At 41.5% G+C, this 26,487-nt stretch overlaps 1 long non-coding RNA gene across 1 annotated transcript; it reads right to left on the bottom strand.

Annotated features, from left to right (window-relative positions):
- Window positions 1-3,811: 3,811 nt before the first annotated feature.
- LOC134285304 (uncharacterized) lies at window positions 3,812-17,538 on the bottom strand. Its single transcript, XR_009996284.1, has 2 exons — window positions 17,321-17,538; window positions 3,812-17,263 (listed from the first exon to the last, which is right to left on the bottom strand). It is a non-coding gene; the product is annotated as an uncharacterized LOC134285304 (long non-coding RNA).
- Between the last annotated feature and the right edge of the window lie 8,949 nt (window positions 17,539-26,487).

Below are 26,487 nucleotides of genomic sequence, written 5' to 3'. Positions count from 1 at the left end.
CAGCTCGTTTTCCTCTTCTTCTGAAACGTTTCCCGACCATTTATATAAACATTGCTTATCCTGCATCAATTCCTACGTTCATCACCACCAAGCTTACCACTGATCCGCATCCCATATCATTTTCAACCTTAGAAATGCCCAAACTATTTTGTTTTTCATGGTTAAAATACTAGTTTGATCACACCATTCCCATGGTGCATTGGTGGAGCAGATGAGAAAGGCAACGGACTTGGACTTGATCAAGAACTCGGAGGACAACAGCTAGAATCTGGATGAAGTAGCAAAAAAGCAACTTCAATGGAAGCGAAGGAAGTTAGAAAAGAACAGGAGATGAACAATTTTTTTTTCTTTTTTCTTTGTCTCACTTTTGACAAATTTCGCTCCAGAGACTTGGTACGATATTTTAAAGTTGGCCGTATATCAGCCGAATAATTCGCCAAAAGTGGCTTTTGAGCAGCTTTATAAGAGGATATAGAACCATTAGCTCTGTTAGCCAGATTCTACATTCGACTATAGAGCCGACTTAATGCCATTTTTACGGCTTAATGGTTACTTGGGTGGTTTAACGCTTAAGCCCGGGTGTAGAAATCGCCCCTTAGTGTATGGGAATGCCATTGAAGGCTTGTAATATGCTCCGAGGCTTTCGAAATCCAACAGGGCGCGTTCCCGGGTTGCGGATAGGGGGAAAAGGGAGATTTTTCGCATTTGTATTGGGTTTCTCATTAATGTTTAGACTACTGTGTTAATTTGAGAATCCACTGAATCATCATTTCCCAGCGAAATTTCACACTAATCAAACTTATTTTGTTTACCTGTTGTGCATCCGACGCCCCTGTCATGAACTCAACCGAACTTGTGTATGCCAGCCGCTGCGAAGTCGTGTGCGAAATTCGACTGTGATGATAATGAATTTCGGCCGAGTCTAAATGGGTGCAAATGTCGCAACTGTAGTCAGCCAATGTGATATTATCTCCTATGGTGTTGTAGTGCGAATGAATGATCTCATTCTATGGGAATTCGAACCTTGTAATGTATTGTTTATTAACTCCAATTTTCTAAGCTTGGCAAGGTTTTGAAGACAAACATGTGATGAGAGAATTGCCTAATAGGAAAGTCACATCAGCAAAGCTTTTACATATGCAAATAATATATATGGCAATGACTGGTTCTTACTGTAGTGGTGGAACAGAATACACACATCGAATAAGTGAGGCTTTCGTCTCACTGTGAGAACTGTAAATCATAAGTGGTACTCCGATACTCAATCGGATCGAGATAAATAAAGTAGAACCTTATAGTCAGTACTCTGCACAAGACGTATTTTATTATCATCCGGAAAATGGACTTTTTCCCGTTTATAACACTTACCTAGCAGGGGTACTAAAAGACCACGCGGACAACGCGGACAATTTGATTAAAGGCTTAATTGGGGATAATATATTTTCCAGAACTGAAGGGACATTTTTTCCGGGATGACTGGCGAGTCGGAGAGGGTAGAAGTTTCCGTTTGTTAGAATTGACAAAACAAACAATCTGGCGCTTTTTCTTTCTTTGACTTGCTTGGTATTTTGTAGATTATTGTTTTTTGGTTTTGGAAGCTATGCGATTCACTATTAGGGGTGGGGCTGGCTCACCGACACTTCCGGTCCGCTTTAGTGCTTTATGCATCATTGTGGCCAGGTGTTGCTCTAGTTTTTCCAACTGTATTGTAAAGCATGAGCATTCTTGTGTAAATTGGGGTAGGTACTCGAAATGTTGATCGATCACCGATTATTGCTGGCAGATGCAGTGGAAAGTTTGGCATTGGCATTCTTGTGTAAATTGGGGTAGGTACTCGAAATGTTGATCGATCACCGATTATTGCTGGCAGATGCAGTGGAAAGTTTGTCTTAATACGTATCAATCGTCTCTGACAAACGAGAAAAACTGACCTCACTGATTACCTGTCTCTGAGCCAAATTTGGTATAGAGTCTTCAGTTTCCGATTAATCGCTTTATGTTTGATGGAGGTTTTTAATCCAATGGGTTACATAGCCGCTATCCGAATGAAGAGAGTAATGTTCCGCGTAATATATCACAAATCGAAAGAGGTACGGTACATTACGTGGAGCGGATATACTGAATTGGGTACCAGACCAAGTCCCTGCTGGGTGGCGCCAAATAGGTGAGCCATAGACAATAGAATCGTCAATGTCGTAGGGCATAGTATGTGACTATTGTCGAAACAACACTATTTTTGATCATTGTCCAGAGGCGTCTCGTGACCAGCAGACTGACCTGTTCTACAGATTACAATTTCACTAAATGAAAATACATTAGAGTTATTTGATACTATACTTGCTAGTTTTTTTTTGGTTTTAGTATTGTGATTTTTAACTTATGCTGATTTTTACCTTCTTGTTTGTTAACCATTTTCTGAAAAATATCTTCCGCATTTTCATCATAATTCAATTCAATTCAATTAATTTATTTAGTGAAATAGTTTCAAATACATTCATGTTGCCTTGTTTGTTTTTTTTGCAGAGTTTTGATTTTCTTACAACTGCTACATTTACATTCACTTCACCTATACTTGCGGGACACTTAGTGCTGATTGCCTACTTTGTGTAATAATCTGTTTTAGGGAAAAATTAAAAAAAAACCCTAGTCGTTAAATAAATTTTCATCATAAATAATGATGCGATTAGCATTCAGATGCGTCTTAGAGCGACTTCCGAAGTTTGGTATTTAATTTCACATAGACTTTTAGAAAAATCCATTTTCGGTGGAAGCCGTTTTCTAACGTTCTTCACACACCGATGATACTATTGTTTGTTTTTTTTTTCAATCATGCTCTCTTTTTCCGCAAATGTTCGAAATTTCCACCTTAATAAATAATAAAAAATAAATTAACAATAATTGTTATTGTTTTAGCTCGTACCATGGCCTCGAAGTTAAAATTTGGAAACCGTTGCCAACGAGATAGAGCACATTCGGCACTCGAACTCCAAAATCACGCTCGCGCTGGATGTAATACATAACAAGCGCGCACGACATTAGGTGTGCCTAAATGTGCTCTAGCTGCGCAAGTTGTTCTCAGCCCACGTAGAACGACAAATCGAGAAGCCACAGTCCAAGCTTTCATTCATTTCTGGTTTTGCTACACCCTTAAATGAAACAACACAGCGCACGAGTATCACGCAGCGAGCAAAAAGACAAAAGAATTTTCACGCAGATTTGTGTAACACCGGATCAGCACATTATTTGTGTTGATCCGGTGTTACACAAATCTGCGTGAAAATTCTTTTGTCTTTTCGGTCGCCAGGGATTGGCGGCATGCACCGTGCGGTGCGAAAAAAGCGTGTGCTTCACACAATCGCAAGTGCTCGTCTCCCGTTTTGCCGAGAGACAAGAGACGTATGAGTGAGAGCTTTCGTAATTGTGCGAGAGACAATCGCAGCTCTAGCTCTACGGCGCAGGGAGTAATGCACGGTGCTTGGGACTGCGCTTGTCTCCAAACAGAAAAAATCAATTAATAAATTAATTGAAGAGTTTGTGTTTTCGGCAAAGTTGTTAAGCTTGTCAAGGGTTGACAAGTGATGGGTCGTTTGATTCGAAATTTTTGCAATCATGCGTAGTATCAAGCCAAGTGAAAAGCACGGAGACAAGCACCGAGAGAGTGCAGCGTGAGAGACAGGAGAGCTCCAGCGCGCGGCAAAGCAAGCGAGCAACACACAACCGATTGCGCGTACTCGTCTCCTTCTAGTTTGTTGTGCTGTCTCGTAGCAGAGTGTGCGGCACGCAAAGAGTTTTGAGTCGCACTCTATCCCTGTCGGTCGCTGCGTGAAAGTTACTCGTTGCGCTGTGTACATCGAGTTCTGCGTGTACACACATGTAAACTTTCCACTGAAGAAGCTCTTTGCGTTTAGCTGTGTGCCTTTCATATCCATCGTTTTTTTTCTCTAAAGAGTATACCAAGCAGCGTGCTAACAATCATTTACACACATTTGAGAACGTGATCGATAAGCATAGTTGGCAAAGAAGTATTTAAATACTGTGCAATCAATGTTCGTTATTCCATATATTTTGTAGATATTATTAAATAATCCTTTAATTCCCAACAACGATACAACATACATTTTATAGCACTCTAAAACTGTAAATTGTTAACATGATTTCAAAGACTTTAGTCGATTGCGCTTAGCGTGCGTGTAGCGTGAGAAGAAGGCGGGAAGCGCGGGAAGTGAAAAATGGAAAGGAACGTTGACAACGCTGCTGCTGGTTCTAGACGAGTAGGGAACGTATGAGCGACAGAGTAAAGTGAAATGAATTCGAATGAACACTGCCATTAGCGCCAGTCACACGGTGCATATATTGATCAATAGTTGGCCGTTTTATGGAAAAATTGAATGTATAATATTGTTCAAAAATAGATTGACATCAATCATTCAACTTTTCCCCTATCTTCCGTTTGATCAACCACACAGCAATATTTCCCCTCCATAGCGCATTTTTCTTCAATTTTCTCTACAATATTTCCCCACCTTCAAAATTGTTACATCAATCCTCTCGAAGATTGTTCCCTCCCCCTGGATATTCAATCTTGACGCGATGGGAGGGCTTAACCCATTAGCATTTTTGCGCCAGTTTATTCTCCACTGCTTGGACTTTGAGCTAGATATATCTGGTTTACGAGTTGAGCGCAAGTGAAGGAATCTGCCGTAAGTGCTAATGGGAACCAAAGGAGTATCCGTAGTGCATTTATCACAAGTTATAATTCAGCTTGCATAGACCTAATCTTTGCATTCTTTAAATTTTCTCAAATTTAACAATAATTGTTGAATTTAACGTAACGCAAGAGTGGGTAGGGGAGGTCTCTGCGTTACACTCATCATTCATCACTTGAATTCGAAAGAACACGCTAGGATAAGTTGACTTACAGCCTTACAGATTAGGTAACGTTAACAACTAAATTTATTACCTTTAGAAAATTCTGGACCCTAATCAGTCAAAACTGCTGATTTTAGAAATGAGTTTATATTTGTATTTCTTCTTTTTATAGGTTTTGTAGGGATGTATATATAGAAGTTGACAAATAATCTTAATCATTTTAATTTTTGACACAAAAATCAGCTGACTGAACTTTTTTGTTTTATATTCTAGACGGTATTATAACACTGACCAAAAAAGCAGGAATTTTGTTACATGTTTTTTTAGGACTTAGGACGGTTGACAATCTAAAGGGTTACGGTGCATGTAATAATACTTCGGACTTAGATGATCACAGATATGCAGAAGACGACTAGATGAAATTAAGAACGCAATTGGACACATTATAGACTATATTTCGACGTATAGGGTTTGACTGATTTCATTACAACATCGAATGGAAGCTCAAAAAGTGTTACCTAACACTAATATGAGAATTATTTGGGGATGATGCTGGTGCTGTCAATGACCAACATCGGTTATTGACACTATTGGTAATCAGCTTGAAATAATTTTCAGAATGTATTGTAAAAAACTTAGGTTATTATTTGATTTATTGTTTAGAGATGCTATCAGAAAACTAGTTGCCCATATCGGCTAAAAACGCTAGCTCTGGCAGCTGTCTCCGAATAATTTTCAAAAATATCAAACCTGTAAACATTAGCTATGACAAAGGCGCTAACATGTACAGCTTTTTTTCTCTCTGAATGTTGTCCAGTGACCTCGGAGATTTTCGATTATTGAAATATTGTTCAATTATCAAATCATCTTTGGACAGGGTGTCTACTACCTGGAAAAACCTGGAAAACCTGGAATTATCAGGGAATTTTACTCGGCCTGGAAAAATCCTGGAATTCTCAGGGAATTCTGATGACAATCAGGGAATTTCTGTGTTTATCATTTTAAAACAAATTTTCAGTTAGAAATGCCTTAAAGCGAATAAAAATTTTGGCTGCGCCGCTACTACCTACCCGCTCCTTAAATATTATTTATCAGATATTCATTACCCTTGACGTTTAAACTAACTTGTACTTTTTCCACAGCAATCTCCTATTTTATAGTTGACCTATTTCGGAAAACTGAGTCGACATGCTTTTATTGTTAGGATTTTGAATTCTCAAATCTTTCAACCTATTGCAGCGTAAAATATTGTAAAATTTATTGAAGTTTGCCTAACAAATTCGCAATCGCCAGTACTGCCGTTACTCGCATAACAGTCCCATCTTTGCAGGGTTTCCTATTCATATGGGACTGTTTTGCGAATGGGGGCAGTGTAGATGTTGGAAAATATCTGAAGGAACTAAAAGATACATTTTGAGCGTAGTTCTTGAAACTCCCGCAGAATATTATTGATCAGTTGGAACTCCTGGTGGATTCAATGTTAGTATTTCTAGCGAAATTAACAAGATGGCTTCTGGAAGAATTTCTAATCATTTTTCTGACCATTTCTGAAACGTTTTTAGAACAATTAATAAATAATTCTAAACAATGTTTGAAAGAATGTTTATCTCTTTCTTTCCCATAGTTGCTTCTGAGCTCAACATATTTTAACGAACTTGAGAGAAACTATTTCCGATGAACGTAATGCAATAGTTTTGGAACATGATTGCCAACTTGTTAGTATATTCTAGTTGCCAATTTCTTGTATCAAAATCGAAACTATTGACAATCAAAACTATTGAATTACATCATTTTTTTCTATTAATTTTAAAAATAGTCCATCTGTAACAATATTTGTTCATATACTTTTGATAAAAATGATCTTTTGACGTAAAATAATCGTTCAAATTTGTTGTGGTGAAAAGAATTAAAAAATACTGATGAAATTCAGAATTCCTCTAGTTGAATTTATGTGGACATTAAAAAAAATCAAGTTTAACTGGCAGTATTGTTTGAAGTCAATTCTTTTGAAACTCTGTTAGGATTTTCTGACTGAAGTCCTATAAACATATCTAACATTGTTGCTAGCAATTTCTACAAAAGGAGGAATCGCTTCAAAGAAGAATCTAGTGAAATTCCTGAAAAATACATACTTGAGCGAATCTTTTGCGAAAGCAACGAAGGTCTTCGTGTGCAATAACTGAAGCTCTGCGTGAAGGGTTTCTTGGAGAATTTGTTTAAAAGCGTTAGCTGCAATTTTTTAAATTTCCGACAATATTTAAGAAAGTTTGCTCGGAACTACTCGGAAGATTTCTGCTGGAACAGCGAAGATTAACTTTTATAAAAATATAGTGTAATTTCTTGTTGTTTTCCTTGCTAAATTCCTTCAGAAATTCATAAACAAAATTTTAATTAAATAGGGTTCTAAAATGAAAAATATTTTCCCGCTTTTGGTGCATAACACGAAAGAGCTTGGTTTTCTGATCTCAATGGTAATTTTTCCGAACTTGAACAATAACAGAATAGTTAATAAACTCGAAAATAAAATAATGATGAGCAAGTCTTGTTTGACATTCGAGGTCAACCTTGACGTAACGAAAGTGAAACGGCGGGTTGCAAAAGACACCACATTGGCTCACTTTTGACAACAAATGTTCCTGCTTGACATACACGGTAAACAAAATTTACCCAAAATTGAGTGTTAAACAAGGAGTGTTGCAAAAATTATTAAAATTTTGGAAAATATATTTTATGGGCTTTACCTAATAGGAATACTTAAAAAATGAGTAAACATGTCGGTTTAATCAATGCTTGATCGAATTATGCAGAAATTGAGATAGGCCTTTAGGAGCCTATTGTGCAGAAAATTCTCCTAAAGTATCGCTAGGATTGTATTAGGAATTTCATCAGAAAATCAGCTCGTGCTTCCGTCCTAAATGCTGGTGGAATGTTCTCCTTAAATGTCATTATAGCTGGAACTGTAAATTTACCCAAAAAGTTGCGTTTCCACGAATTTCTAGAAATCTGAAAACATGTTTAGTTTAGTCGATTTGTTAAAGTTTCTTGAACCTGGAATTATTTTCAAAAACCTGGAAAAATCCTGGAAATATCAGGGAATTTCATTTTCATAATTGAGTAGACACCCTGTTGGAGCTTCCATTCGATCAAAACACTAGTGCGATGGGAAAAGTTAAAAACAGAATTTTTAAAAAACTACTACGACCCAATGCTAATTACTACACACTTTGCTCAAGTTGACGACATCGTCTAGTCCATCGTGAGTATTGGTCCTAGTAGGGGGAAAGTTGGGAAAGGGTCCAGGCTTTGCTATCAGCTGTCCTGCAGCTCCACCTGGTCACTCTTCAAAAAAAAAAAAAAAAAAATCAATCCTCTCGAAGATTGTTCAAACCATGGGTCAAATTAATCCATGGATCAATTGATTGGTTCAATATTTTCCCTCCAGATCAACCTATCATTCTTTCAATGCAGCAGCGCGTGAACGAGAGCGTCATCATTGCAGTGCATTCTGCCGTGTTGCCGTATTTTTTTTAAATATAAAATTTAAATTTAAATTTAAATAAATTTCAATAGCTAAATATATTATACAAAAAAACTGAATTCAGATGTAATAAATCATCGAACAAAAAAAAAAAACAATTTATGCAGAAGTAATGTAGTAAATTTATGCAAAGTTTATATAAGTTTATGCAGAGCTAAATGTAATGAACCCAACGATTACAATGCATTAGTGATAATATTGCAGACTACATCTCAAATTGGACTATCACACTTTTTTTGGTACGCCTAAAAAGTGTGATAAAAGTGCACATTTGCCTCGGATCGTCTCGACGTCTTCGGTGCACTTAAATATTCCTCCATTTACAAGGAATAAGTGCACCGAAGACCTCAATTCGATCCGACGTATCCCTGCGCTGCAATCACACTTTGAAGGTGTGTGCACACTATTGTGTCAGTCCAACTTGGCGTGCAGTCAGCAATAAACAGTTCACAACATTTTTTGTGTAATCTTATAACTCGGTTGGTGTCCCACCGAACTTTGCTAAAAATTACTGGTGCACTGGCGGTTTCTAACACCAGTTAATTAATAATTTGCACATTAGGGCGGTAACATGCTTAGCTGCGTTGCCTATAAATTAGAAATGCCCCCTTCTGACAAAGAACACCCTTCTGTGGTAATTTTGTGTAATGTCGAAATATAAAGGTAATTCAGCAATACGGCACTGATGGTGTTTCGAGTCCCATCCCATGGGCTGTCCAAAAACTTTTCGTAATAAAAAATATGTAAAATGTTTGATTACATATGTAAAAATGGTAAAGCTTAGAAGAATTAATGTGAATAGAAAATTCATTAAAAACATAAATAAAAATGTGACAGAAATGCATTGTATACATTGGGCATTGGGATCGGTAGGACTGAAAATCAACCACACACCCACCGACGACGCATTGATTCCATAAAAGGCTTTGCTTTGCTAGCTGTGCACGTTTGATAAGCATGCACGGACACTTGTTTTTTTTTCTCTTTATGCATTAACTTCTCTCATACTGCCGGGAGATTTTCTCTCTGCTCGAGCCTCGGCTTGATCTATCTCTCGTGAAAGATATTGGATTGATAGGGTAAGGGAGGTATTTTGGACCCCTTTAGGAAGTGGATGAACGATTCAGCGAAAAAAGAAGGTTCCTACTTCAAAATATGGATAATTTCAGTAGGCATTACGTAGAGTGACATGTTTTCTGTCGAAAAAGGCCAAACAGAACTCAAAATTGTTGTAGTAAATACAAGAAATATCAAAACTCCTGAAGGTTCTCGGGCTTCTATTTTGGACCACCTGATTTTATTTTGGACCACCAAGTGCACATATTTTGGCCCACCGAATTAAACTTCAATTGATTCATGAAATGAAAGCCACCACAGCAAAAATTTAAAAATAGTTGAAACTACGTGAAGTTTACATCTTTTCTATTCATTTTTTGAGGCAGGGAACGTTTAAAAATTACGTAACGGTAAAAAATGATGATATTTTGTTGTAATTGCCAGTTTTTACGCATTGTTGTATGATGTTTCATAAAAAAATGTGACGCAAAACGTGTATTTATTAACTATTGCATGACGTCAGTCACCATGTATAAATGTAACGCTTAATAGGAAGTGTGGAAGTCTAGTGATTTTGCTAAATATAAAGACGTTCCACACATATTGTAATGAGTGGAAGGCCATCAAAAATAAAGTAATTTGAATTATACCTAAATTGCCAAACATACATTAGATAACACATTGTCTCAGTCATCAACTGATTGCCAAGAAGGACAACTTTTCTAAACTGGATGACTAAACACCTGAAAATTTCAACTTGTCGACTAGTTGTTAGGACACAAATCGAATCCAAATTTTTAAATTGGCAAAAAGTTGTTAGAACAAATCGAACCCACAACAATCTCATTGTAAAATAAACGTATAACAACCCAGATCACGGGAGGTCCCAACTTATTCTATTTATCTGTTTTTAGAGTACATTACATTGGCATGAATATTTTCTCCCTTTAGAAGGAACTGGAGAGATGGATCTGACAGGTGGTCCAAAATATGTCCACATCTGATTATGTTGAACATATTTTGGCCATACCTCAAACCACTATTTTAGTAAATATTATCGCTCCACCGAGGTTAAGAACAGTTTATGTTGAGTTCTTACTAGGCCCTAACTACATTCACATGAAATAAATATTTATTTGTAAAATTTAATACCTCTTCGATGCCGACTACAAATTTGTCACCTTCTTTGTTTTTGGTGCTTTTCCGTGCGTTTCATTGAAAGTGAAAACATTTTCTCTATTTTTGATACTGAAGAGCATATTTAACTGACATCCAAAATAAAGGTCATCACATAATTGAATACTTTTCGTGTTCCAGTAAAAAATTACCAAGATTTAGTAGAGATTATGTGATAAATATCATAAAACTCCCAAGGTGGGCCAAAATACCTGCCCGGTCCAAAATACCTCCACTACCCTACTTGGTTTGATCCTCGTGATTTAATCAATAATCCTTGAGAAAGAAATACTTGATGGAATGGTGGAATAAAGGAAACAAGAAAGCGCTGCCAAATAAACATTTTCAAGCACATGTTGCGCATCGTCAATTTTCATTAGATTATTTAGGAATAATGTTTAATATTTAACATTGGTTCATCATGTTTTATATCACATCTTTAATTTCCACTAACGCATATGCGATTTTCTAGTGCCTTTAGTATAAAATGCTACAAAACTCAGTATATTTTCGACAGCTTTGTTCTCTTCGTCATGGGGTGTTATCTAAAGTCTGATAAACTGAAAGTTGGCGTCACATTTTTGCCAATCAAACTGTTTACAACTAAGTTTCAAGCTATTTGGACGACAAAAAACTCTTATGGCAAAGAGAGAAACACTGCCAATAATACTCAAAGTCACTCTCAAGGCATATAATTTAATCATCGTTCAGTAATCAATGTAGCTATAGATAAACCTGTTAATAACGGATAAAGCAAACATTTTCAATTATAGCCGAAACAACCAAATCAATATGGCAATAACCTCATATCAGCCTTTGTTTTCCAAACCTCTACTGCTTTACATATTTACTATGACTATGACATTAGCAAAAACCAAAACTTGTTCGAACCTAACTATTATTTAATTATTTATTTATTTTTAACACATGTGGCCGGCAGGGTACCCGGGTACCTTTTTCAATTTCAAATCTCGACATTTTAATGGTTGTTGAAACTAGGATGTTGGAACTCTGTTAGATCTTAGAACTCGTGAATATACATCTATTAATGGGGTTGACCGAATTTTAAAGTAAGCAGGGGCAGGGGGAGGGGCTCCTGCATTTTTTTATTACGTGGAAGGCCGGCAGGGTACCCGTGTACCCACGAAATTGAAATGATCATATCTCCGTCAATTTTGCATAGATTTTGGAAATTTTTAGCTCATTCAACTCAGAAACTCATCATCTATCGGGAAAATATTTGGTTAGACCGATCTAATCACCGTGGTTTTGGGAAAATCCATATTTTTGGGAGCATGTCCTTATACCATATTGAAACCCACATTGTTAAGACTAGGATGTTTATGGTCAACCATGGCCCCACGAGAAGCGTGTTCCGAAATCACAGTTTCAAAGTCAACACGTTTTATGATTCCAGGCCAGTCAGATACAATATGCCAAAGCAATTTTACGATGCTTGGTACCGAAATTGCTACTAACCTACCGAAAATCCCGTATATTGTATTGTATAAAAACATGGATCCGTAAATCCGGATTTTCCGGTACCCATGGTGATCGGACCGGTCCAACCAAATACGATCTCGATAGATAATGAGTTTCTGAGTTGAATGAGGCAAAAACTTTTAAAATCGGTGGAAAAATCGCTGAGATATAATCATTTCCATTTCGTGGGTACCCGGGTACCCTGCCGGCCTTCTACGGGTGTTTTTTTTGCTGGCCACACTACGGTTAACTTTAAATTTTGTAAGAGGGAAAAGCCCCTTAGATTTGATTTCCAAATTTACATGTTGAAGTTCGAACCTAACTGTTCATACTTATTGTTTAAGCTCCATTTTGTATGATATATTTTGGTTCACCGGTAGAAGTTCATAACTTGTGTTAGAAATTTAAAAAAAACATTAACCTTCTCAAGACATTAGGAAAAATAGCATGATGAATTAATAAATAGATCCACTATTTACCAATTCATCATACTCATCCGAGAGATTGGGTTCAATAAATAAGAGTTTATGAATGCTTACAAAAAATCGAATATGGCGTGGTAAATAACCAGAATTATCAAAACATTATTTTTTTTTCATAATCATTAATGGAATTGAATAAGCAAGTGAAATATAGAAATTTGCACTTTTCTAATGATCAAGTCTTTATTTTATTTACAATGCAAAAACGTGACACTTTATTTCTAAAAATATTTTTTCAAAGCATTCCATAAAATTCAATTGAGCTGGCCACCATGAACGCCGTGAACCACGCGCTGAATGTTGGTGAATTGCTATCTCTTCCTCACTGATGGAATGGTCTTCGCTCAATCTGCTGACTCTTTTACCCTGCTGGATTGATCGAATAAAACAACTCAAGGGGAAAGTTTGACGGATTTGGATGATCTTGATGGTTTGGTCAAACTGGATGATAGCGGTGGTTGGATCAATCTTTCGGAGGGGAAATTATTGAAGATATAAACACCAACCTCAATCTCGCTTTTGCAGGTTGGTCAGTATTTATATCAAGATTCAACATTATCATCCATCTTCTTCGCAATAAAAATGCAAGCAATACATTTAGCAATAGGGTAGGACGGGGCAAGATGGCCACCCGGGGCAAAATGAGCACCCCTCAGTTTTACTACTTTTATGGTGAATTTTGCCCAAACAACTTCATAATCCGTTAAAATAATGTTCATCCTGTTTGTAAACCTAATAAAAGGTACTTCATAATGAACGAATTAAAAAATATCGTCAAATAAGTCGATAGCATGGATTTTTAGCATTTTCTTATAAGAAATCATTAGAATAAAATAAGGTTTTTATGTCAGAATCAAATTTTCACCATAATTATAGTTATCAGCCAACATTACTAGCTTACTGCAAAGCATTTTAATTTACATTAGAAAATATTTTCTAAAAACATACTTGAAAATTTATTCAATTTTAGTTATTAACCTATAGTGGGGCAAGATGAGCACCCCTGATGGTAATATAGAAAATATTTTGAAATTATTGTAATCCACTTAATAGTGCCGAACATTGGTTTCCGTAACCTCTGCAACTATTTGTTGAGTAAATTTCTAAAAATAAGCAACCTAATAATCGTTTATTGTTTTTCGGGTCATTTTGTATAAAGTATTATAAAACCGCATTTTTTTTTTTCAATAATCGAAAAAAATGATAATTTTAGAACGTGATACCATAGCTATACACAAGGTTCACTATATCAATCAGTGTATGACCAATTTATTGTTAAAATATTGGGATTTAAATGAAGTGCTCTTCTTGCCCCGTAGGGGTGCTCGTCTTACCCCGTAGCATGTTCGAACTGACCATAAAACATCTTTTTTGTTTAGTCAAATAAATCATCCTTATTGTGAATTTTGAACCCTCCCATGTTTATGGGTGATAGAAAACAAGATATAGAAAAGAAGTACTGAGAGGTACTTTGAAAAATTGTGTTAACTTTCAATAAACTCAACGTGATCCTTAGGGTGCTCATCTTGCCCCGCCCTACCCTATTTCTATCAATTTGTGTTTCTTGATGAAGTTGAAGGAAGGATTGAACCTCTTGGTTGAATCAATTTATTGTGTAAGTATTGTGTATTGTAAGTTGTGTATTGTGTAAGTGTAAATGGCACTATTCGGAGGCAAAAAAATGAGGAAACAGTTGGTTTGGGAACAGTATCCATCGTTCGCATGAATCGGGGAACCGGTGGCCTGTAGTTTCGAAGAGTCGAGCAAGAGAGAGCTGCGCAAGGCTGGCTCTCGCATGCTCTTGTTATGGTTTCTGCCAGTGGATGTCCTTTGAAGTCGTCTTTCGTTCTTCATAAACCGAGAACGATGTTTGCGCCTTGTGTGCAAGTTGTTATGGGGTATGTGCGGTGGGAGTTTTAAATTTAGTTTATTCTTAAGGTATATCTGCTTAAAGATTATTTTACGAGTTCTATTATCAGCCTATACCCGTTCCAAGAACAGGTCGAACATGTGGACCAGGCGTCTCTGTCATTGTCCAACCAAAAGCGGCGTCCACTTACACTAAGCGCATAACTATGTTAGGGTCAAGATTAGGATGAAATCATTGGTAAAATATAATAACACTTTTTAGTTTGTGTAGTTAGTTGAACTAGTGTTAACTTTTTATTGGGACATTTTCTGTAGGTTTATTCTGGATTACAATGCATTAACAGTAAACAACATTATTCCTTCTTGATAAAAGATGTATGGACATAGAATTGCCAAACTATACATCTGATCAGACATTTGGAGTAGAGAGTTAAACACTTACGGAAAATAGTTTTTCAATGTCAGACAAACATCACATGAACACAGCTACCAATGTACCAAACCTTCTCTACTGTCTTCTCATTTTGCCGCTTCCTATGGGAAGATTCAAAAATTACGTCCATCGTTTTTCGGGATTTCTAGACCCCCCCTCCCCCCTCTGTCACGCAATTTTCCTATACCCAATACACGTACTGTCACACTTTTCTAGACCCCCCCCTCCCCCAAATGTTGGACGTAATTTTTGAACGTTCCCTATCTTCAATTGAACTTATCTGACACTAGTTAGGACTGTCTGTGGGATCTCTCTCTCTCTCTCTCTCTCTCTCTCTCTCTCTCTCTCTCTCTCTCTCTCTCTCTCTCTCTCTCTCTCTCTCTCTCTCTCTCTCTCTCTCTTCTTGGCGTAACGTCCTCATTGGGACAAAGCCTGCTTCTCAAGTGTTCTATGAGCACTTCCACAGACATTAACTGAGAGCTTCCTCTGCCAATGACCATTTTGCATGCGTATATCGTGTGGCAGGCACGAAAATACTCTATGCCCAAGGAAGTCAAGGAAATTTCCTTTACGAAAAGATCCTGGACCGACCGGGAATCGAACCCGTCACCCTCAGCATGGTCATGCTGAATACCCGTGCGTTTACCGCCTCCGGCTATATGGGCCCTGTGGGATATCCGGGTTTCTAATTCTGTGTAGGACTTGTTAAAACGGGATGCCTGATATATACTGCGGACAAATGGGCTGGAAGTACTGAGCAATCACAATTACTGTCGTATTAATCATATTAAATGCATGCTTTTCTACTTACATCCCGAACGTCGCCAACCGGCAAAGAGGACATGACGAAAAAACGCGAGATGGCCCTAACAAAAACTAGAAAGGCGATGAAAATGGTCACCGATGCAACGATATGGAAACAAAATAGATGAGAAATTATCGACCAAATCATAATCTATGAACATATCACTAAAATGTTCTTTATCATTCTTTCTTTTTCTCGTTTCAGCAACAAAATCGAAACCTCTCTACTATCTCTTCATTTTCTGCCTCTTCCCATCCTATTCCCACATCTTCCTATATCCTCTACCCCATCTATTTAATGTATCTGACACTTGTTGGGACTGGTAACGCCAGCGCCTGCCTGTGGAAGATCCCGGTGTGCTAATTCGGTGTAGGACATGTTAACGGGGGAGGCTTAGTAGGTCCACATCTGCCTACAAGCAGATGGGCTGACAGTTGTCGGCCTGGGTGTGGACTGAGCAATTACAATTACAATTACAATTTGGAAGCTATGCGATTCACTATTGAGCCTTAAAATTATTTTGCATCTGAACAGGCTTGTCCGCACTGAGTGCATGAAAATTCTGCTCTTTTGATTTACACCACCAAAACCATCGTATTTATGGAATCTTCCTATCTCACCTGATAGAAGGATGTCTGAATATCCTAAATGTCATTTTGAACTGTCAAAAAATTGCACCGTAGTGTCACACTGTGCGCGCAAAGAGAATTTCACCCGGGTGAATTCACCCCAGTGAATTTCTCTTTGCACGCTCAGTGCGGCACTGCGGTGCGATTTTTTGACAATTCGAAATGACATTTAGGATATTCAGACATCCTTCTATCAGTGTAAATCGAAAGAGCAGAATTTTCATGCGCTCAGTGCGGACAAGCCTGCATCAGAATAGCATTGATATTGTCAAGGCTGTACCAACACCCTAATCCCACACCAAAATACCTTTTTCCTATCCCATGGCGTTTATGTGGTCAGCAAAGACTACCCCTCCTTATCATCGGCTTTGGACTGACTTGTGCTCTCATTGCCCCACCAAATGCTGCAAAATGGAAATGAAATGAAATCTTTTTCGACTCGAATGCATATTTTTCGATATTGGAATGAAATAGAGATTGCATTTTGTTTGTTATGCATGCGATTTAATATGCGGTTCGGAGCTGTTCTAAAAAAATGTAATTTAAGTTGTCCAAGATGCTAATAATATTCAAAACAATGAATGTAGTGTAGTTTTTCATTACTTTATTTATTTTTGATCATCACATTTATAATGAACAAAAATATCAAAATTCTCACAGATGAACTTTTAGCATTCAACATTGTGTTTAACACTTTGTTTTCCGAATATATGTAGCACGGTTCTCCATTAACCCTTATGTGGCCGGCAGGGTACCCGGGTACCCAGCACCCATTTAAAATACACGGTGTAGAAAAAAGCAAAAAATTTGCCGGCCACATAACGCTTAAAATAATACGGCAAATCTCGTATGTCCTCCGGGAAAAACACGATTGCGGATTATCCTCCTGAAGTCTTCATCAAATTGCTGCCGGCTATGGAGATACTGTAACAAACACACAAATAGAAGTTTCTAATCTCTTGAAGTTTATGAGCAATTTACCTTAAATCTTTTTAGTGCACTGAATTTGATCAAAACTTTTAAGAAAAACAGAAAAGTGACAGAAATCCACAACTGCGCAATTAATTTTATCCGGCCAACAATGGCTGCTGCTTTGCAATGCGTCGGTGGTACAGTCTGTTTATAACATATACACAGAGAAATATTTCTACTCAGTGGCCATGGTCTTACTCAGAAATCGAAAAATCCTTTGTTTTCTTACTCAGTTTCCGATAAAAGTTTTAGCCGAAACTGAGTAAGAAAACAAAGGATTTTTCGATTTCTGAGTAAGGCCAACTCAGTCATTGAGTAGAAATTTTTCTCGGTGTCCAACGAGAAACACATGTCGTTTTCGTTTTTGCGGTGGTGCTACACCGGTGTAGCACTTTTGCAACGAAAGTGTTCGTTTTTGATTTTCGTGCTACACCGCTCCTCTTCTTGGCGTAACGTCCTCACTGGGACAAAGCCTGCTTCTCAGCTTAGTGTTCTATGAGCACTTCCACAGTTATTAACTGAGAGCTTCCTCTGCCAATGACCATTTTTGCATGTGTATATCGTGTGGCAGGCACGAAGATACTCTATGCCCAAGGAAGTCAAGGAAATTTCCTTTACGAAAAGATCCTGGACCGACCGGGAATCGAACCCGTCACCCTCAGCATGGTCATGCTGAATACCCGTGCGTTTACCGCCTCGGCTATATGGGCCTATATGGTGTATCGTGCTACACCGGTGCAGCACTTTTTCTGCACCGCGCATAGTGTAGCACTCAAAAAATCGGGAGTGTAGCAGGTGCACACGTGTCCACCTGTGTCCACCAATCAGCGATTGCAAAGTTGTCAATATTTTGGTGTTTATACACGCACACCAATGCAACTGCACCGAAAATGTTCGTTTATTCAGCGAAAAGTGTAGCACGAAGCGGTGTAGCACGAAGCGGTGTAGCACCACCGCAAAAACGAAAACGACAATAGGTAATTTAAAGTGTCTCGAGTATACCAAAGTGGCGAATCCTGGTCGTTTTGACAGGTCTCCTGCTCGATTGGAACTATGGGGATGACAGCAAATCGGCTGTTCCAATTTTGACGTTTCTCCTTTTTGTTATTCCAGACTCGTTAGGTAAATTGAATGATGCGCGTTTTGGGGCGCACGCAATGCAAATGCAGTTCAGCTTGTGGATGATCCTCTTTTGATAGGTTTTCTCTCTCCAAAGCGAATGACAAGTCACTCTGTAGTCATTCTCTTTCCAAGACAGTAATCGACTGACAATCATCCGATAAAACTCTGATTCGGCATTCGGGTGCTGAAGTCACAGACAAACAGACGTAACACTCTGATAATTCACATCGTACACCGATTTAACGGTCTTTTTCAAAATTTGATAGTTGGCCAACTGCCCAACCGTGGCGCTCGCATCGTTTTTGTTCGAGTTTGACGTTTGCTCACTACCGCCACCTAGTTGGTGGTCGGCCAAACATAGGCCTTTAAGCATTGGGCGAATATGTTTCCGTGACTATGATTTGAATCGAAAATCGTTCGAAGTGTTACGTCTGTTTGTCTGTGCTGAAGTCATTCGAATTTGAGCGTACAAGATTCCGGATGAGAGGCGAATGACGAATCATTCGTTTTTGGGAGGATATTTTCGTTCAGTGTAGAGAAACAAACGAGCACTTTTTGGAAAGAAAATTTAATTCTCTTTCAGATGCGCTTAGATCCGGTAGGTATTGTGGATTTACCGGCTACTTGTATTCTACCGGTCGCTTCAGTATGGCATTCAAAGTAACCGTTTTATAAAAAGAGTAACTTAAACATGTTTTTAAACATTTTTATTGTATGCGCTATTCCTCGTTGCCACTAGCTATTGGATTTCTCATTAATGTTTAGACTACTGTGTTAATTTGAGAATCCACTGAATCATCATTTCCCAGCGAAATTTCACACTAATCAAACTTATTTTGTTTACCTGTTGTGCATCCGACGCCCCTGTCATGAACTCAACCGAACTTGTGTATGCCAGCCGCTGCGAAGTCGTGTGCGAAATTCGACTGTGATGATAATGAATTTCGGCCGAGTCTTTTTTTTTTCCTTCTAAACCATAGGGGGATAAATCTGCTCATCAGACACCCTAACAGGAAGGTTAGGGTAGTGTGGGGTTGAGGCCGTCTTCTACAATGCCGGTAGAAGCCAGGACTACTCTCTCCTCGACCCACTAAAACACATTCCTATGGTCGCCAAACCCTACGTCTCTCCGGAACCACCAAGAAGGTATTGCTTCAGAGAGGGGCTAGTGCATATCGCACCCTCAAGGTTAGCTGCCGTAGCCTAGCAGCAACGAACATCGATGACTCGCTTTGAAGAGTCCATCACGATAGCCTGCTGGCGCTTAGCCAGTTTCCCGAGTGGTCCTCGCCACTCCCTTTGTCCTCGGAAGGCGGGCAGGGTCAACCCCGCCCGCACCCTACTGCTGAGCGGACATCAAGAACTGATGCCCACATGCAACCCGATCTGACCTGCTGAAGGCAAGGGTATCACTACCCTTCAGGCCTTATCAGATGCATCCGTAGGTTGCAGACAGCAGGGTCTCACCTACCCCGACCCTTGCCGGGGACCCCTTTCCAACCGCGGGCTCAGATCCAACCCAGTAGACTGACGCCACGACAGCACCGCTACCGGGACTTCCTCTCCGCGGCCACTTAATCGCTGTAAGGGTCGATCTCGACCGCAGGCCACCGGTATGACCTACGAAGCCGACTTCGAACCCCTGGACCACCTCTTGTACTGCATCTGGACTAGCCATTCTCCGAGTCCACGCGCCACCTCCTTTGTAGCTCCCAGACGATGTGGGTGATAGCCGTTGAAACGGCATTCCAGCTAATCTCATCCCTACACATTCTCTGGACCAAGTTGTCCGGAGTTGTGTCCTCCCCGCATGTGGCAAGCATGCGGTCACGCATTGTGCGAAAACGCGGGCACACGAACAAAACGTGTTCCGCCGTTTCCTCTAAACCATTGCACACTGGGCATTCGGGAGAATTCGCATGCCCGAAACGGTGTAGATACTGTCGGAAGCAACCATGACCTGTAAGGACCTGTGTCAGGTGGAATGAAACTTCCCCATGGCGCCTATTAATCCAACTATCTACCCTCGGTATCAACCTATGGGTCCACCTTCCTTTGGTGGAACTGTCCCACGCGCGCTGCCATTTGACCATAGAGGCCATCCTGACAGTTTTGCGTATGCCTCTTGTGCCGCGCATTTCGAAGCACTCCATGTCCTCACTGATAAGAATGCTGATAGGCACCATACCAGTAATGACACAGAGAGCGTCGTGTGACACGGTACGGTACGCGCTTGCAACCCTCAGATACATAAGCCTGTAAGTACTTTCCAGCTTCCGTCGGTAGCATTCAGTACTTAGCGCGGTACCCCACGCCGGGCCGCCATACCTAAGTATGGACGTAGCAACACTAGCCAGAAGCTTGCGCTTACTGGCGTACACCGCTGAGCTATTGGACATCATCCGGGACAGTGCCGCAATAGCTGTGGAGGCTCTTTTACAGGCATAATCGACGTGGCTACCGAAGGTAAGCTTATCGTCGATCATCACGCCCAAGTGCTTGACAGAGCGCTTCGACAGGATAGTGCACTCTCCTACACTGATCTCCGTCTGCTGCGCCGACTGCATGTTGTTAACAACGGTCACCTCTGTCTTGTGGTGAGCCAGCTCCAGTTTTCTGGACCGCATCCACGCCTCCACAACCTTTATCGAGTGGTCGGTAGTCAACTTCACCTCCTCGATCGTTTCACCGTAGACTTCGAGCGTAATATCGTCGGCAAATCCGACAATCACCACTCCCACTGGGTAGTCCAACCTCAACACCTCGTCGTACATGACATTCCATAACACCGGACCCAGGATGGAACCTTGCGGGACTCCTGAGGTTATGTGAAAGCACTTCCGACCCACCTCCGTGTCGTATACTAGTACTCGATTCTGGAAGTAGCTTCCGAGAATCTTGTACAAGTACTCCGGTATCCCCAGACGCAAGAGCGCATCGGCAATAGCAGCCCAACTGGCGCTATTAAATGCATTCCTTACACCCAGAGTCACTACCCCGCAGAAGCGAATTCCCCTCCTCTTAGGCTCGAGTGCTTTCTCGGCGGTTTTTGTAACCGACAAGATAGCGTCTACGGTGGACCTCCCCTTCCGGAAGCCATACTGGTTGCTCGAAAGACCATTTACGCCCTCAGTGAACCGCAACATTCTATTGAGGATGATCTTTTCGAGCACCTTCCCCGCCGTGTCAATCAAGCATATTGGTCTATATGCCGACGGGTCTCCGGGTGGTTTCCCCGCCTTTGGCAATAGTACCAGGCTCTGCCTCTTCCAAGCTTCTGGGAAAACTCCCTCGTCCAGGCATTTCTGCATAGCAGACCTGAACATCTCGGGAGCTTCTGCAATAGCTACTTTTAAGGCCAGGTTTGGAACTCCGTCCGGACCTGGGGCCTTACCTACGCTAAGGGACTTAGCTATCCCCGCAAGTTCCACATCGGTGACCCTTTCCTCATCGCCAGCCCCAGTCCCCGGCTGTCCTACGAAAGGAGGCCAAGGACTAGGATCATGACGCGGAAAAAGTCCTCCAATGATCCCCTCCAACATCTCTGGAGATTGCTCTGTAGGAGCCATCACACCTCTCGTCATGGCCATAACGATCCTGTAGGTATCACCCCACGGGTTCGTATTGGCACTCTGACAGAGACCCTCAAAGCAGGCCTTTTTGCTTGCTCTTATCTCGGTCTTGAGCGCGGCTTTTGCAGCGGCGAACACCACCCGCCGTTCGTTTCGCTCTTCCTCTGATCGTGCTCGCTGCATCCGCCGCCTAGCCCGTAGGCAGGCGCGGCGCAGGTCCGCAATCGCGTCGGTCCACCAGTAAGCCGGTGGCCTCCCATTTCTAGGGTGGACTCGCCTAGGCATGGTCGCATCACACGCACGTGAGAGCACCGCTACCAGCTCGTCGCCGTCTAAACCGATTAAGTTTCGCTCACGGCGGAGCGCTTCCCTAAATACCTCTTCGTCGAAGTATGATGTCTTCCACCTACGAGGGCTTGGCCTTGGCCTAGCCGCCTCTTCTTCTATCCGCTGTCTGCTGTTGTTGTAGTCGATACTGTAGCGAACCGCCAGGTGGTCGCTGTGAGTGTAGCCATCATCTACTCTCCAGTTCGGACTACTTGTTAGGCCAGGACTACAAAAGGTCACGTCAATAATTGACTCCGCTCCATTTCGACTATAGGTACTCTTGGTACCGACGTTATCCAAGTCGACATCTAAGATGGCCAGTGTTTCTAGCAGGATCTGACCCCGCTGGTTTGTGAAACGGCTTCCCCATTCCACGGCCCAGGCATTAAAGTCACCCGCTATTACCACCGGCCTTCGCCCTGTTAGCACGGTCGTTAAGCGGTCCAGCATTTGCGTGAACCGCTCGATCGGCCACCGCGGAGTCGCATAACAGCTACAGAAGAAGACCCCGTTTACTTTGGCGACCACGAAGCCCTCATAGGTAGTAGACACCAACTCCTGCACGGGGTATTTACCCGTCGTCCATATCGCCGCCATTTTCCTGGTCCCATCCGAGGCCCAGTTGCCGTTGCCGGCGGGTACTCGGTATGGGTCCGAAATGATGGCGATATCCGTCTCCCACTCAGAAACCGCCTGACAAAGCAGTTGCTGAGCCGCATCACAGTGGTTCAGGTTCAGCTGCGTTACCTGCACTGTGATTTGTTGTTCACTGCGGCTTTCTTAAAGGCCGGGCACCCTGGACCACCCATCGGATGTCTGTTTTTCGAGGTTTTCCCGGTACAGATCATGCAGATGGGCGGACTCGTGCAGCTTTGGGCCTTATGACCTTCAGCGCCGCATCGCCTACACAGTTTGCGCCTGTCGGGGCCTTTGCAGTCCCACGACTTGTGTCCTGGTTCCAGACACCTGAAGCAAACCTCTGGTGGCTCGTGGAATGTCAGGTGACATACACACCAGCCCACCTTTATACTTCCTACTTTAACGGACTTTTTAACATCCGCCACAGGTAGCTGAACCAAGGCTATCTGTGTCCCTGCTGGCCCTCTCCGTAGCTTAACGGCTGCGGCGGCCACCTGCACATCGCACTGTTGCCGCAGTGCCGTGACGAGCTCTTCCACTTCGGTGATCTCGTCAATGTCTTTGACCTTCAGAGTCGCCTCATGTGCCAGAGCCCTCACCTGCACACCCTCACCAAGGACCTCTTCTGCCAGCCTCTTATAGGCGGCGCCCTTGTGCTCCTTCTGGCGCTTCAGCTCCAGGATCATCTCGCCCGTACGAGTACGTCTAATACTGCGTACGTCGGCTCCAAGACCCTCAAGCTTGGCGTCGCTTCGCATCGTCTTCAAGACGTCCGAGTACTTAGACTGTTCGGTCTTGATGACGATAGCGTCGCCTTTCTCACGCCTGGCACCTGCCTTCCTACGCCTTGGCTTGGCGTCCTGCACTTCTGCCTGCGGATTCACCTTCTTCTTCCTCTTCCGCTCTACCTTTGTCCAAGGAGGGTCCTCTCCTTGGATCGCCCTGCTCTGTTGCTGCTGAGGGCCCACCATTGGTCGCAACCCCTTGTTCCCATCATTCCGGGACGGGCCGGCCTTTTCAGGCCCACCCTTCCCAGCTTTCCGGGAACTCTGGCTGGGGTCCGACTTTCCGGCATTACCACCGGCTTTCGGGGTTATTATGCGCCTGGCCTTGCGGGCGCTGCCAGACAGCTCCTCACCTGACGGCTGCCTCGCCCGCTTCTCCGAATGCTTGTCACGTTTGTCACGAGCATTCGCTTCCACACTCTTCGGACTACCCGCGAAGGAGAAGGCCTCCGTTTGTGTAAACTTAGACGCTTTCTCCTTTGCGGATTCCGCCGCTGCTGCAGCCAGCAACGCGACCGCGTGCTCCTGCTTGGCCTCATCGACAGTCGCTCTAAGCCGAAGCAAGGCCGTTTTCAGGTCCTTGCTTATATTCGACTTAGTTGTCGCGAAGTCGATAATTTTGCCAAGCTGCTGCTCAGCTACCTCTAATGCGGGCCGTCCTTTTCCTGCTACTTGGCTGATGGCCCTCAGCAACCATGCTCCGTCCATAACCTCCGCCGGCTGGCTTGCCGTGGAGTGGACAGGAGCTCCCACGCTTGAGCTGCGCAAGCAGCTTCCAGCACCTGACTCCTCGCTTCTCCTTGTTGGAGACCGCATCAACCCGCTTCTTGCGAAGGGGTTTATCGCACCACTACTACCTGCTACACCTGGTTTTTGAATTTGTTTATTATTACTCATATTTGATTCCCACGAGTCGCACGAGAAAGAATGTCCACCACGCCAGAGCTCTGCATTAACGCGGTAAGGGACAGCTTACTGTGGGGGGTGCCCAGGTGCCCCACAGGCCGAGTCTAAATGGGTGCAAATGTCGCAATATTCTGCGACATTCATTTTTTGACAATCAAGTTGATTTTTATATGAAAATGGCTACTTTGTAACGGCTACTCAAGTAACCGGTAGAATACAAGTAGCCGGTAAATCCACAATACTTACGAGCAAATTATGTGATTAATTTGAGGAGCTCTTTCTATGCCTCCGGCGGGCTATCTTCCGGATTTTTTATTTGCTGGCCAATCCGATGTCTGTCGGCGTGGGCATCCAATGGAAAATAGCAACTACCAAGGCAAAATATTAGTTAGTTTTGAAGGCGAAAAATTGAATTTTTGATATAAACAAACGATTTTCTGCACATCTCACCTAGCGCCTCTACAATTGGCTTATTTAGTGGTGTTGAGATAATTTCATATTCTGAATCTGCATGCCAAACTGAGCTGAAATCCAAATTTTCATGAATTTTGGTGCCCGGGAAGCTATTTAAAAATCTATTTAAAGTTTGTATGGGAGCGATTTGTCGAAGCACCCCTCGTTGCATTTTGTACTGGGCGGCGCTGTCAAACAGTTGCCCAGCTGTCAAAAGGTGATTTCGAAAAATCTCTTTGTAATTGATTTTAGGTATCAAAATAAAGTTCTAAAAATCAGAAAAAAATCATAGTGGCTCAGAAAAAGGTGCTCTTTCGTACGAAATAAAAAAAATGAATACATTTTTCAAAATTTAAAAACCCAATTGGGGGTCACTACCCCCTAGCAACTACCAAGGCAAAACATTAGTTAATTTTGAAGACGAAAAATTACACTTTTGATGTAAACAAACAAATTTCTCCTTATCTCACCTAGCGCCTCTACAATTCGGGGTCATTCGAATTCTTCTATAGGTAAATCCAACGGAAGCTAACGATCCCTCCGCATCTGGTGGGAGGAATGAGAATCCTATGAAAAACGTGACTCCGCCAAAATTTGCCATGGCGCAGCATAGGCAAAGTGCACTTTTTTCACTTTTTCATATCGAATTCCACATCGTAGAGAAACAAACGAGTACTTTTTGGAAAGAAAATTTAATTCTCTTTCAGGTGCGCTTAAATCCGGTAGGTACTTACGAACAATTTATGTGATTAATTTGAGGAGCTCTTTCTATGCCTCCGGCGGGCTATCTTCCGGATTTTTTATTTGCTGGCCAATCCGATGTCTGTCGGCGTGGGCATCTAATGGAAAATAGCAACTACCAAGGCAAAATATTAGTTAGTTTTGAAGGCGAAAAATTGAATTTTTGATATAAACGATTTTCTCCACACCTCACCTAGCGCCTCTACAATTGGGGGTCACTACCCCCTAGCAACTACCACACTCAGGCAAATAAACCTAAGATTATCATAAGGTCTAACTTATGAAATGGCCTTTAAACAACTCATAACGGCTAGAACGATTTTTATAAAGTCGGCCTATGATGCACAATCGACTCACAGTTTGGCTTTTATACACATTTAGCAACACGATATTCTCAAGCGTCGATAGCCGCGTGGGTTGGGCACGAGCTCAGTGATCTCGACGTTCATGGATCGATTCCAGTCTGCATCATTTTGTGATTTTTCTGCTCTTTTCATAAGTTTATCTTATGTAATTGGGTCATAATAAGCATGTTCAATTTTCATAACGCATTCTTATGGCATCCATACTTTACAGTTATGGCTAAATTTCATAAGGTATTTTGATGAATTTCGGTAGTTTACTTCGCTGA

This window comes from Aedes albopictus, chromosome 1, assembly GCF_035046485.1.
Source record: "Aedes albopictus strain Foshan chromosome 1, AalbF5, whole genome shotgun sequence".
NCBI classification, from domain to species: Eukaryota; Metazoa; Arthropoda; class Insecta; order Diptera; family Culicidae; genus Aedes; species Aedes albopictus.
Note: the sequence above shows the minus strand (reverse complement) of the source record. Positions and strands in the feature narration are given on the sequence as shown.